At 43.4% G+C, this 8,867-nt stretch overlaps 7 non-coding genes across 7 annotated transcripts; all 7 read right to left on the bottom strand.

The window, feature by feature from the left end:
* Positions 1-1,060: 1,060 nt before the first annotated feature.
* On the bottom strand, positions 1,061-1,179 carry LOC136741337 (5S ribosomal RNA). Its single transcript, XR_010814034.1, has one exon. It is a non-coding gene; the product is annotated as a 5S ribosomal RNA (ribosomal RNA).
* Positions 1,180-2,235: 1,056 nt separating this feature from the next.
* Positions 2,236-2,354, bottom strand: LOC136741560 (5S ribosomal RNA). Its single transcript, XR_010814247.1, has one exon. It is a non-coding gene; the product is annotated as a 5S ribosomal RNA (ribosomal RNA).
* A 1,066-nt stretch (positions 2,355-3,420) lies between these two features.
* On the bottom strand, positions 3,421-3,539 carry LOC136741513 (5S ribosomal RNA). The gene has a single exon (XR_010814202.1). It is a non-coding gene; the product is annotated as a 5S ribosomal RNA (ribosomal RNA).
* Positions 3,540-4,605: 1,066 nt separating this feature from the next.
* Positions 4,606-4,724, bottom strand: LOC136741338 (5S ribosomal RNA). Its single transcript, XR_010814035.1, has one exon. It is a non-coding gene; the product is annotated as a 5S ribosomal RNA (ribosomal RNA).
* A 1,066-nt stretch (positions 4,725-5,790) lies between these two features.
* LOC136741339 (5S ribosomal RNA) lies at positions 5,791-5,909 on the bottom strand. Its single transcript, XR_010814036.1, has one exon. It is a non-coding gene; the product is annotated as a 5S ribosomal RNA (ribosomal RNA).
* Positions 5,910-6,965: 1,056 nt separating this feature from the next.
* Positions 6,966-7,084, bottom strand: LOC136741340 (5S ribosomal RNA). Its single transcript, XR_010814037.1, has one exon. It is a non-coding gene; the product is annotated as a 5S ribosomal RNA (ribosomal RNA).
* A 1,055-nt stretch (positions 7,085-8,139) lies between these two features.
* LOC136741638 (5S ribosomal RNA) lies at positions 8,140-8,258 on the bottom strand. The gene has a single exon (XR_010814322.1). It is a non-coding gene; the product is annotated as a 5S ribosomal RNA (ribosomal RNA).
* Positions 8,259-8,867: the final 609 nt, after the last annotated feature.

The raw sequence follows: 8,867 nt of genomic DNA on the forward strand, positions 1-8,867 counted from the left end.
GGCTGTCCCTGACGCTCTACTTAAAGCGAAGGCAATATCCGTTTCTGCCGTTCATACTTACAGTTGAACTGTCTCTCTACTCTAAAGCCCGGGACACACCAGCGCGCCGCAGACAGTCCCTGCTATCACGCCACGTTGTGGCAACATTGTGGCAACGTTGTGCGTTAGCTGGGGTGCCACACCAGACCGGAACTATATATTACAAAACGAACACATTGTCTTGATAAAACAGCTGTAATTGAGTGCCTGACACGCCAGTCAAGCGCAATCTTGAGAAGGTGTGCATTTCAGTAAGGATTTCAATTGACATGCAGTATGAAACTGAAAGGAGGTTGCATCACTATGATGCATAACATTGCATGTATTGTATTTTCAAGTGTGTGCATTCATCCTGTTGTCATTTTGTTTTGAAAGCAGAAGAATCATTCAACAGGTTGCTGAGACAAATGTAAACCAGTAAAACATATGAAGAGAAACAAACCTTGAATATAAGTTCAGTTGTTTAAACATTTGACAAACTATGGTGAGGGGGTAAGAAAACACACAAATCCAGCAGCTCCTGTATTTCAATACACCAGAACCCAATATTATTGGCGAGTCGGGTAGTCCATCATCACAGTTCGAGGGCAGGCATCATTTCAGTAATTTCATCCTGTTGCATTCACATCCGTGCCTTGAATGAGATTGAATGTGATCTTTGCTCTCAAGTATGTTCCCAAGTTTTACACTTTCGTGCTTTGCATGAATGGGAATGGAACCGTGTGTGTTGAATGAGGCTCCTTGTGAGCACTGAACTTTGTCCGGTGGAGTTCCTTCTTGTGTTGCTGTAATTGTGTCATTTCTCGATGAGAAAGATTAGGCAACATTTAGTCACTTCTTGCCATGATGCTCAATTTATTTACGAATGTACCCTAGTTACTAGGGACCGTTTACGTTGGAGAACAAGATCTATTGTATGCCTGTGTATTTGGGGAAGTCAAATCTGAAATAATGATGAAATTGCGTGTATCCAAAGTTAAAACTCGTGATTTGTCGCCCTCTGGTGTGTAAAAGATGCAAAAGCTTACAGCACCTGGTATTCCCAGGCGGTCTCCCATCCAAGTACTGACCAGGCCCGAGCCTGCTTAGCTTCCGAGATCGGACGAGATCGGGCGTATTCAGGCTAGTATGGCCGTAAGCCAGGGAGGCTGTCCCTGACGCTCTACTTAAAGGGAAGGCAATATCCGTTTCTGCCGTTCATACTTACAGTTGAACTGTCTCTCTACTCTAAAGCCCGGGACACACCAGCGCGCCGCAGACAGTCCCTGCTAATATGCCACGTTGTGGCAACGTTGTGCGTTAGCTGGGGTGCCACACCAGACCGGAACTATATTTTACAAAACGAACACATTTGTCTTGATAAAACAGCTGTAATTGAGTGCCTGACACGCCAGTCAAGCGCAATCTTGAGAAGGTGTGCATTTCAGTAAGGATTTCAATTGACATGCAGTATGAAACTGAAAGGAGGTTGCATCACTATGATGCATAACATTGCATGTATTGTATTTTCAAGTGTGTGCATTCATCCTGTTGTCATTTTGTTTTGAAAGCAGAAGAATCATTCAACAGGTTGCTGAGACAAATGTAAACCAGTAAAACATATGAAGAGAAACAAACCTTGAATATAAGTTCAGTTGTTTAAACATTTGACAAACTATGGCGAGGGGGTAAGAAAACACACAAATCCAGCAGCTCCTGTATTTCAATACACCAGAACCCAATATTATTGGCGAGTCGGGTAGTCCATCATCACAGTTCGAGGGCAGGCATCATTTCAGTAATTTCATCCCGTTGCATTCACATCCGTGCCTTGAATGAGATTGAATGTGATCTTTGCTCTCAAGTATGTTCCCAAGTTTTACACTTTCGTGCTTTACATGAATGGGAATGGAACCGTGTGTGTTGAATGAGGCTCCTTGTGAGCACTGATCTTTGTCCGGTGGAGTTCCTTTTTGTGTTGCTGTAATTGTGTCATTTCTCGATGAGAAAGATTAGGCAACATTTAGTCACTTCTAGCCATGATGCTCAATTTATTTACGAATGTACCCTAGTTACTAGGGACCGTTTACGTTGGAGAACAAGATCTATTGTATGCCTGTGTATTTGGGGAAGTCAAATCTGAAATAATGATGAAATTGCGTGTATCCAAAGTTAAAACTCGTGATTTGTCGCGCTCTGGTGTGTAAAAGATGCAAAATCTTACAGCACCTGGTATTCCCAGGCGGTCTCCCATCCAAGTACTGACCAGGCCCGAGCCTGCTTAGCTTCCGAGATCGGACGAGATCGGGCGTATTCAGGCTAGTATGGCCGTAAGCCAGGGAGGCTGTCCCTGACGCTCTACTTAAAGGGAAGGCAATATCCGTTTCTGCCGTTCATACTTACAGTTGAACTGTCTCTCTACTCTAAAGCCCGGGACACACCAGCGCGCCGCAGACAGTCCCTGCTAACACGCCACGTTGTGGCAACATTGTGGCAACGTTGTGCGTTAGCTGGGGTGCCACACCAGACCGGAACTATATATTACAATACGAACACATTGTCTTGATAATACAGCTGTAATTGAGTGCCTGACACGCCAGTCAAGCTCAATCTTGAGAAGGTGTGCATTTCAATAAGGATTTCAATTGACATACAGTATGAAACTGAAAGGAGGTTGCATCACTATGATGCATAACATTGCATGTATTGTATTTTCAAGTGTGTGCATTCATCCTGTTGTCATTTTGTTTTGAAAGCAGAAGAATCATTCAACAGGTTGCTGAGACAAATGTAAACCAGTAAAACATATGAAGAGAAACAAACCTTGAATATAAGTTCAGTTGTTTAAACATTTGACAAACTATGGTGAGGGGGTAAGAAAACACACAAATCCAGCAGCTCCTGTATTTCAATACACCAGAACCCAATATTATTGGCGAGTCGGGTAGTCCATCATCACAGTTCGAGGGCAGGCATCATTTCAGTAATTTCATCCCGTTGCATTCACATCCGTGCCTTGAATGAGATTGAATGTAATCTTTGCTCTCAAGTATGTTCCCAAGTTTTACACTTTCGTGCTTTGCATGAATGGGAATGGAACCGTGTGTGTTGAATGAGGCTCCTTGTGAGCACTGAACTTTGTCCGGTGGAGTTCCTTTTTGTGTTGCTGTAATTGTGTCATTTCTCGATGAGAAAGATTAGGCAACATTTAGTCACTTCTAGCCATGATGCTCAATTTATTTACGAATGTACCCTAGTTACTAGGGACCGTTTACGTTGGAGAACAAGATCTATTGTATGCCTGTGTATTTGGGGAAGTCAAATCTGAAATAATGATGAAATTGCGTGTATCCAAAGTTAAAACTCGTGATTTGTCGCCCTCTGGTGTGTAAAAGATGCAAAAGCTTACAGCACCTGGTATTCCCAGGCGGTCTCCCATGCAAGTACTGACCAGGCCCGAGCCTGCTTAGCTTCCGAGATCGGACGAGATCGGGCGTATTCAGGCTAGTATGGCCGTAAGCCAGAAATGCTGTCCCTGACGCTCTACTTAAAGGGAAGGCAATATCCGTTTCTGCCGTTCATACTTACAGTTGAACTGTCTCTCTACTCTAAAGCCCGGGACACACCAGCGCGCCGCAGACAGTCCCTGCTAACACGCCACGTTGTGGCAACATTGTGGCAACGTTGTGCGTTAGCTGGGGTGCCACACCAGACCGGAACTATATTTTACAAAACGAACACATTGTCTTGATAATACAGCTGTAATTGAGTGCCTGACATGCCAGTCAAGCGCAATCTTGAGAAGGTGTGCATTTCAGTAAGGATTTCAATTGACATGCAGTATGAAACTGAAAGGAGGTTGCATCACTATGATGCATAACATTGCATGTATTGTATTTTCAAGTGTGTGCATTCATCCTGTTGTCATTTTGTTTTGAAAGCAGAAGAATCATTCAACAGGTTGCTGAGACAAATGTAAACCAGTAAAACATATGAAGAGAAACAAACCTTGAATATAAGTTCAGTTGTTTAAACATTTGACAAACTATGGTGAGGGGGTAAGAAAACACACAAATCCAGCAGCTCCTGTATTTCAATACACCAGAACCCAATATTATTGGCGAGTCGGGTAGTCCATCATCACAGTTCGAGGGCAGGCATCTTTTCAGTAATTTCATCCCGTTGCATTCACATCCGTGCCTTGAATGAGATTGAATGTGATCTTTGCTCTCAAGTATGTTCCCAAGTTTTACACTTTCGTGCTTTGCATGAATGGGAATGGAACCGTGTGTGTTGAATGAGGCTCCTTGTGAGCACTGAACTTTGTCCGGTGGAGTTCCTTTTTGTGTTGCTGTAATTGTGTCATTTCTCGATGAGAAAGATTAGGCAACATTTAGTCACTTCTAGCCATGATGCTCAATTTATTTACGAATGTACCCTAGTTACTAGGGACCGTTTACGTTGGAGAACAAGATCTATTGTATGCCTGTGTATTTGGGGAAGTCAAATCTGAAATAATGATGAAATTGCGTGTATCCAAAGTTAAAACTCGTGATTTGTCGCGCTCTGGTGTGTAAAAGATGCAAAAGCTTACAGCACCTGGTATTCCCAGGCGGTCTCCCATCCAAGTACTGACCAGGCCCGAGCCTGCTTAGCTTCCGAGATCGGACGAGATCGGGCGTATTCAGGCTAGTATGGCCGTAAGCCAGGAATGCTGTCCCTGACGCTCTACTTAAAGGGAAGGCAATATCCGTTTCTGCCGTTCATACTTACAGTTGAACTGTCTCTCTACTCTAAAGCCCGGGACACACCAGCGCGCCGCAGACAGTCCCTGCTAACACGCCACGTTGTGGCAACATTGTGGCAACGTTGTGCGTTAGCTGGGGTGCCACACCAGACCGGAACTATATTTTACAAAACGAACACATTGTCTTGATAATACAGCTGTAATTGAGTGCCTGACATGCCAGTCAAGCGCAATCTTGAGAAGGTGTGCATTTCAGTAAGGATTTCAATTGACATGCAGTATGAAACTGAAAGGAGGTTGCATCACTATGATGCATAACATTGCATGTATTGTATTTTCAAGTGTGTGCATTCATCCTGTTGTCATTTTGTTTTGAAAGCAGAAGAATCATTCAACAGGTTGCTGAGACAAATGTAAACCAGTAAAACATATGAAGAGAAACAAACCTTGAATATAAGTTCAGTTGTTTAAACATTTGACAAACTATGGTGAGGGGGTAAGAAAACACACAAATCCAGCAGCTCCTGTATTTCAATACACCAGAACCCAATATTATTGGCGAGTCGGGTAGTCCATCATCACAGTTCGAGGGCAGGCATCTTTTCAGTAATTTCATCCCGTTGCATTCACATCCGTGCCTTGAATGAGATTGAATGTGATCTTTGCTCTCAAGTATGTTCCCAAGTTTTACACTTTCGTGCTTTGCATGAATGGGAATGGAACCGTGTGTGTTGAATGAGGCTCCTTGTGAGCACTGATCTTTGTCCGGTGGAGTTCCTTTTTGTGTTGCTGTAATTGTGTCATTTCTCGATGAGAAAGATTAGGCAACATTTAGTCACTTCTAGCCATGATGCTCAATTTATTTACGAATGTACCCTAGTTACTAGGGACCGTTTACGTTGGAGAACAAGATCTATTGTATGCCTGTGTATTTGGGGAAGTCAAATCTGAAATAATGATGAAATTGCGTGTATCCAAAGTTAAAACTCGTGATTTGTCGCGCTCTGCTGTGTAAAAGATGCAAAAGCTTACAGCACCTGGTATTCCCAGGCGGTCTCCCATCCAAGTACTGACCAGGCCCGAGCCTGCTTAGCTTCCGAGATCGGACGAGATCGGGCGTATTCAGGCTAGTATGGCCGTAAGCCAGGGAGGCTGTCCCTGACGCTCTATTTAAAGGGATGGCAATATCCGTTTCTGCCGTTCATACTTACAGTTGAACTGTCTCTCTACTCTAAAGCCCGGGACACACCAGCGCGCCGCAGACAGTCCCTGCTAATATGCCACGTTGTGGCAACGTTGTGCGTTAGCTGGGGTGCCACACCAGACCGGAACTATATTTTACAAAACGAACACATTTGTCTTGATAAAACAGCTGTAATTGAGTGCCTGACACGCCAGTCAAGCGCAATCTTGAGAAGGTGTGCATTTCAGTAAGGATTTCAATTGACATGCAGTATGAAACTGAAAGGAGGTTGCATCACTATGATGCATAACATTGCATGTATTGTATTTTCAAGTGTGTGCATTCATCCTGTTGTCATTTTGTTTTGAAAGCAGAAGAATCATTCAACAGGTTGCTGAGACAAATGTAAACCAGTAAAACATATGAAGAGAAACAAACCTTGAATATAAGTTCAGTTGTTTAAACATTTGACAAACTATGGTGAGGGGGTAAGAAAACACACAAATCCAGCAGCTCCTGTATTTCAATACACCAGAACCCAATATTATTGGCGAGTCGGGTAGTCCATCATCACAGTTCGAGGGCAGGCATCATTTCAGTAATTTCATCCCGTTGCATTCACATCCGTGCCTTGAATGAGATTGAATGTGATCTTTGCTCTCAAGTATGTTCCCAAGTTTTACACTTTCGTGCTTTGCATGAATGGGAATGGAACCGTGTGTGTTGAATGAGGCTCCTTGTGAGCACTGATCTTTGTCCGGTGGAGTTCCTTTTTGTGTTGCTGTAATTGTGTCATTTCTCGATGAGAAAGATTAGGCAACATTTAGTCACTTCTAGCCATGATGCTCAATTTATTTACGAATGTACCCTAGTTACTAGGGACCGTTTACGTTGGAGAACAAGATCTATTGTATGCCTGTGTATTTGGGGAAGTCAAATCTGAAATAATGATGAAATTGCGTGTATCCAAAGTTAAAACTCGTGATTTGTCGCGCTCTGGTGTGTAAAAGATGCAAAAGCTTACAGCACCTGGTATTCCCAGGCGGTCTCCCATCCAAGTACTGACCAGGCCCGAGCCTGCTTAGCTTCCGAGATCGGACGAGATCGGGCGTATTCAGGCTAGTATGGCCGTAAGCCAGGGAGGCTGTCCCTGACGCTCTACTTAAAGGGATGGCAATATCCGTTTCTGCCGTTCATACTTACAGTTGAACTGTCTCTCTACTCTAAAGCCCGGGACACACCAGCGCGCCGCAGACAGTCCCTGCTAATATGCCACGTTGTGGCAACGTTGTGCGTTAGCTGGGGTGCCACACCAGACCGGAACTATATTTTACAAAACGAACACATTGTCTTGATAAAACAGCTGTAATTGAGTGCCTGACACGCCAGTCAAGCGCAATCTTGAGAAGGTGTGCATTTCAGTAAGGATATCAATTGACATGCAGTATGAAACTGAAAGGAGGTTGCATCACTATGATGCATAACATTGCATGTATTATATTTTCAAGTGTGTGCATTCATCCTGTTGTCATTTTGTTTTGAAAGCAGAAGAATCATTCAACAGGTTGCTGAGACAAATGTAAACCAGTAAAACATATGAAGAGAAACAAACCTTGAATATAAGTTCAGTTGTTTAAACATTTGACAAACTATGGTGAGGGGGTAAGAAAACACACAAATCCAGCAGCTCCTGTATTTCAATACACCAGAAGCCAATATTATTGGCGAGTCGGGTAGTCCATCATCACAGTTCGAGGGCAGGCATCATTTCAGTAATTTCATCCCGTTGCATTCACATCCGTGCCTTGATTGAGATTGAATGTGATCATTGCTCTCAAGTATGTTCCCAAGTTTTACACTTTCGTGCTTTGCATGAATGGGAATGGAACCGTGTGTGTTGAATGAGGCTCCTTGTGAGCACTGAACTTTGTCCGGTGGAGTTCCTTTTTGTGTTGCTGTAATTGTGTCATTTCTCGATGAGAAAGATTAGGCAACATTTAGTCACTTCTAGCCATGATGCTCAATTTATTTACGAATGTACCCTAGTAACTAGGGACCGTTTACGTTGGAGAACAAGATCTATTGTATGCCTGTGTATTTGGGGAAGTCAAATCTGAAATAATGATGAAATTGCGTGTATCCAAAGTTAAAACTCGTGATTTGTCGCCCTCTGGTGTGTAAAAGATGCAAAAGCTTACAGCACCTGGTATTCCCAGGCGGTCTCCCATCCAAGTACTAACCAGGCCTGAGCCTGCTTAGCTTCCGAGATCGGACGAGATCGGGCGTATTCAGGCTAGTATGGCCGTAAGCCAGGGAGGCTGTCCTTGACCCTCTACTTAAAGGGAAGGCAATATCCGTTTCTGCCGCTCATACTTGCAGTTGAACTGTCTCTCTACTCTAAAGTCCGGGACACACCAGCACGCTGCAGACAGTCCCTGCTAACACGAAACGTTGTGGCAACGTTGTGCGTTAGCTGGGGTGCCACACCAGACCGGAACTATATTTTACAAAACGAACACATTGTCTTGATAATACAGCTGTAATTGAGTGCCTGACACGCCAGTCAAGCGCAATCTTGAGAAGGTGTGCATTTCAGTAAGGATTTCAATTGACATGCAGTATGAAACTGAAAGGAGGTTGCATCACTATGATGCATAACATTGCATGTATTGTATTTTCAAGTGTGTGCATTCATCCTGTTGTCATTTTGTTTTGAAAGCAGAAGAATCATTCAACAGGTTGCTGAGACAAATGTAAACCAGTAAAACATATGAAGAGAAACAAACCTTGAATATAAGTTCAGTTGTTTAAACATTTGACAAACTATGGTGAGGGGGTAAGAAAACACACAAATCCAGCAGCTCCTGTATTTCAATACACCAGAACCCAATATTATTGGCGAGTCGGGTAGTCCATCAT

This window comes from Amia ocellicauda, unplaced genomic scaffold, assembly GCF_036373705.1.
Source record: "Amia ocellicauda isolate fAmiCal2 unplaced genomic scaffold, fAmiCal2.hap1 HAP1_SCAFFOLD_68, whole genome shotgun sequence".
Taxonomy (NCBI): domain Eukaryota; kingdom Metazoa; phylum Chordata; class Actinopteri; order Amiiformes; family Amiidae; genus Amia; species Amia ocellicauda.